At 38.8% G+C, this 5,280-nt stretch overlaps 1 pseudogene; it reads right to left on the bottom strand.

Annotated features, from left to right (window-relative positions):
• Positions 1-3,696: 3,696 nt before the first annotated feature.
• On the bottom strand, positions 3,697-3,829 carry LOC112066374 (uncharacterized; annotated as a pseudogene).
• Positions 3,830-5,280: the final 1,451 nt, after the last annotated feature.

Raw genomic sequence — 5,280 nt, 5'->3', positions numbered from 1 at the left:
TCCACTAAATTAGGACAAGTTAAGGAACGTCACTGAGTGCTTCATGAGACAGTCGTGGATAACAGATGAAACTTATACTCAACTGTGTAGAGCATTCTCAGGGAAGGTGGTCTGCTGAATGATCAGAATCCAAATGTGCAGTTTGGAAGACTGACCGTTTTCACCTGAGAGGTCGGTCAATTGGATTCCTTATCCAGTGTTTGGCTTGGTTCAGCTTTGGAAAGTACTTCTTGTTCTTATGTAGAATTACAAGTTTTGTACGTGCGCGCGCGCATGTGTGTGTGTGAAAATATCCACAACAGAAAGTTTTTTTATCTAAGTGGTTTTAAAACATGCCCAATTATATGTTTTTTATTTCTTTTTCAAAGAAATCAAATGTTGGGACATAGTAAAACTTTGATGATGCAACTGTGCCAGAGTTCTAGCTTTAAGAAATCCTGACATTTTATGCCCAGCGTTACAACTGTGAAATTTTGGTTCTGGGTGATAGATTCTGATATATCACTAAGATATATTACTTGAGCAAACCATGTGCATTTGGAAAAATGCTCTTTATCGGCACTATCAGTCACGAAATGTCATCCCATGTTTCAAAATCTCATGTAATGAAAAGGAAAAAGTAAAACTATCTTTATTTCCAGATGACATGGTCTTATATACTAAAAGAAACCCTAAAGAATTTACAAAAACAAAAAACAAACAAAAAACCCCACCACAATAACAACAAACAAACAAACAAACAAAACCCAACCCTGATTAGAGCTAATAAATAAGTTCAGTAAAGTTGAAGGATATACGATCAACCTAAAAAATCAGCTTCATTTCTATGTACTAGCAGTGGACAATCTGAAAGTGAAATTAAGAAAACAATTCCATTTATAATAGCATCAAAAAGAATAAAATACTTAGGAATAAATTGAACCAAAGAAGTGCGAGACTTGTATACTATGAAACACTGTTGAAAGAAATTAAAGACTGTTTAAATAAATCTAAAGACATCTGTGTTCACTGTCTGGAAAATTTAATACTGTTAAGATGGCAATATTTGCTGAATTGACCTACAAATTCACTGAAATCCCTATTAATACTGTTTTTTTTTTCCAGAAATGGACAAGCTAATCCTAAATTTCATATAGAATTGCAAGGGACCAAGAATAACCAGTACAATCTTGAAAAGACAAGAGTAAAGTTGAAGGACTCATTTACCAATTTCAAAACTTACTACAAAGCTACAGTAATCAAGACAGTGTGGTATTAGTATAAGGATAGCCATAGATCAATGGGATAGAATTGAGAGTCCAGAAATAAACCCATACGTTTATGGTCAATCAATTTTTGAGAAGGGTGCCAGGACCATTAAATGGGGAAAGAATAGCTTTTCCAACAAAGGATGCTGGGACAACTCAATATCCACATGCAAAAGAATGAATTTGAACCCTTACTTCATACCATATACAAAATTTAACTCAAAATAGATCAAAGACCTAAATGTAAGAGCTAAAACTATAGAACTTTAGAAGTAAACATATGTGAAAGTCTGTGTGACCTTGGATTAGGCAGTGGATTTTTAGAAATGATAACAAAAGCACAAGCAATCAAGGAGAAGAAACCAGATAAACTGGACTTCATCAAAAATAAAACTTTTGTGAATCAGAGAATTCCCTGGCAGTCCAGTGGTTAGAACTCTACACTTTCACTGCTGAGGGTGCATGATAAATCCCTGGTCAGGGAACTGCAAGCCATGTGGTACAGCCAATAAATAAATAAATAGATAAATAAATAAATAAATAAAACTAAGCCAAGAATAAAAAAATAAAATAAAATAAAACTTTTGTGGGTCAAAGAACACTAACAAGAAAGTGAAAATACAACCCACAGAATGGGAGAAAATATTTGCAAATCATATATCTGATAAGGGGGCTAGTGTCCAGAGTATATAAAAAATTCTTACAACTCAACAAGAAAAAGACAACCCAGTTAACAAATGGGCAAATGGTTTGAATAGATATTTCTCCAAAGAAGATATACAAATGGCCAAAACTCACATGAAAAGATGTTTTCAACATCTTTAGTTACTAGGGGAATGTAAATCAGAACCACAATGAGATGCTACTTCACATCCCCTGGGACAGTTATAACAACAACAACGCCAAGTGTGGGCAGGCACATAGAAAAAGTGGAATCCTCATGCGTTGCTGCTGGGAATGTAAAACGTTTCGGCTGCTGCGGAAAGCAGTTTGGCGGTTTCGCAAAAGGTAAAACATAAAATTACCACAGGACTCAGCAATTTCATTCCTGGGAGAACTGAAAACATACGTTCACACGCAAGCTCGTACGTGAATGTTCATAGGAGCATTATTCAAAATAGCCAAAAAACAGAAACAACCCAATGTCTATCAACTGATGAATAGGTAAACAAAGTGGGGTCTATCCACACAGTGGAATATTACTCAGCCGTGAAGAGGAGTGAAGTACTATTACGTGCTATGACACGGATGAACCTCAAAAGCATGGTGCTAAGTGAAACAAGCCAGTCACAAAAGGCCACACAGTATATGATGCCATTTATATGAAATGTCTAGAACAGGTAAAGCCATAGAGACAGAAAGTAGATTAGCAGTTGCCAGTGGTTGGGGGAGGATGGGAATCTGGATTAACGGCTAATAGGTATGGGGTTTCTTTCTGGGGTGATAAGAATGTTCTGGAAATAGATAGTGGTGCGGGTTGCACGACATAGTGAATATACTAAAAATCACTGAAGTGTACACTTTTAAATGGTGAATTATTATTATTTTTTTTTTATTTTTTATTTTTTTGTGGTATGCGGGCCTCCCTCTGCTGTGGCCTCGCCCGTTGCGGAGCACAGGCTCCGGAGGCGCAGGCCCAGCGGCCATGGCTCACGGGCCCAGCCGCTCCGCGGCATGTGGGATCCTCCCGGACCGGGGCGCGAACCCGGCTCCCCTGCATCGGCAGGCAGACGCGCAACCACTGCGCCACCAGGGAAGCCCAAAACAACTTTTTTTTAAATTAATTAATTTATTTATTTTGGCTGCTTTGGGTCTTCGTTTCTGTGCGATATTTTTAAAATAAATTTATTTATTTATTTTGGGCTGCATTGGGTCATCGATGCTGCACGCGGGCTTTCTCTAGTTGCGGCGAGCAGGGGCTACTCTTCCTTGAGGTGCACAGCCTTCTCATTGCAGTGGCTTCTCTTGTTGTGGAGCATGGGTTCTAGTCTTGCGGGCTTCAGTAGTTGCGGCACGTGGGCTCAGTAGTTGTGCCTCGCGGGCTCTAGAGTGCTGGCTCAGTAGTTGTGGCACATGGGCTTAGTCGCTCCGCGGCATGTAGGATCTTCCCACGTGTCCCCTGCATTGGCAGGCGGATTCTTAACCACTGGGCCACCAGGGAAGCCTTAAAATGGTGAATTTTATGTTATGTGAATTATATCTCAATAAAATGCTAAAACAAAACAAGACTCATGTGAACTCCTTTGCCCTCCAGCATCCGTGTACTTCCTAGGGGTTGCGGGTAGGAAGTAGGTTCTTGTACTTGCTGCCTATTTCTGTGACCACATTGAAAAGAACGTGTCCTTAGTGACTGCTGTTTGACTCATGGTGAAAATGTTTTCTATTTCCTTCAACACTGAATTGGGTTCAGGACACATATTGAGGGCTGTCAGTGGTTCTCCGTGAATTAAACAGTGTTGGAATTGGAATTCATATGATGATAATAATCATAACTCACCTTCACTGAGTGCTTTCTATTCAATTAGCAATAATCGCGCCTCGGATAAACCTCATTGGCTACGATACTGCCACTGCGCAAAGCTTATTCAATATATGCCAGACATTGCCCTAAATGCTTTATATGTAGTTCTTCACTAATCTTTACCACAACTGTATGAAACAGGCACTGTTATTACTGTTATCAACATCATTCCCAATTTTCAGAGGGAAAAACTGAAGCTCAGAGTTAGACAACCTCCTTTATTAGAATTTAGACCTCCCGCCTTCTTGCTCCCAAAGCCAGTGCTTCATCTGTCCTGATTCCAGTGTGTCCTTTTCATTTACCAAATAATCTCTAATAAGACAAAGTATTTTTCTCTTGCAGTAGAGAATTTTAGAGATAAGCGGAACAGAAACTCATTGACTACTTTGCCATCATATATGTTTTCCCCCTTCTGAAAGCTATCGCACCGTCTGGATATGAGGATTTTCACCAGCCACAAAGAGAACTGAATGCTGGCATCTGTACCTGATGGTGATCGCTCTTGAACCTTGTTTGCCATTGTTCTCTGACATCCAACAGTGGCAATAAAACTGCTTTCTAAGTATCTATGTCACTAACTTCACAACTGATTTGTCTGTCTTCTCTGTTTTTTTCTTGTACTCGTGTTTGCTCTGAAGAGTGAGGGCAACTTGAGTGATGTGCTATATTCCTGGGGCCTTTCTCTCTATCACAAACTTAAATTTTTATTCTGGGAAATGCTATATTGCAGTTATTCTGGAAGAAATCAGTAGGCTCTAACTATGACCGATACACAAGCTTTAACGACTTTGAACCTCGATTTGACATTTTTTTAGAGCTGATAATGCACTGGGGACAGGGGTGAAGAGTCAATAAAACCCAGTTTCCAGATAATGTTTGTGGTAGTTCCTATTTGCAGTTTCTTTTTTCTTACTGTGCAAAATAATCACTCACGTTTTCCTTCATCCCAGCACCTTTAGACATATCATATCCCCACTGAAACCCAGTTCACAGCTTATGAATGGCATTGTTCTGAGTTGTCAGATCCCGATTACTACCTTAATTGCTACATTTACGAGTCAAAGAAGCACTTTTGAGCCATTCATGAGTTTTTCTAATTTGGGGGGTATAACATAGCACAACAGTATGAACATATAAAAGCACATTTTAAAAGGTAAACAAAAACATGCATACGACAGGAAAATGATTCACCAGAGTCCCCTGTCCCCATTAATTAAATCTTTAAGAATCTGAAATCTTTAGGATTGTAATAATTATTAATATAATGAGACGCTGTGACAGCTGTAATCAATGCCACATTTCGAATTTGTGAAAAGTGGGGAACTAAGGTGCTTATTACTTTTTCCCCTGAAACTACCAGTCTACCTGAGGGCCCAGTGATACAACTTTCCTTGGAAACATTTCAAGCCTCCAAGAGTTGTTGTTTCTTTTAAAAAATAAATTTATTTATTTATTTATTTATTTTTGGCTGTGTTGGGTCTTTGTTGCTGCGCGTGGGCTTTCTCTAGTTGC

This window comes from Physeter macrocephalus, chromosome 6 (genome assembly GCF_002837175.3).
Source record: "Physeter macrocephalus isolate SW-GA chromosome 6, ASM283717v5, whole genome shotgun sequence".
Lineage (NCBI taxonomy): Eukaryota > Metazoa > Chordata > Mammalia > Artiodactyla > Physeteridae > Physeter > Physeter macrocephalus.
This window is presented reverse-complemented; position numbering and strand designations above follow the sequence as displayed.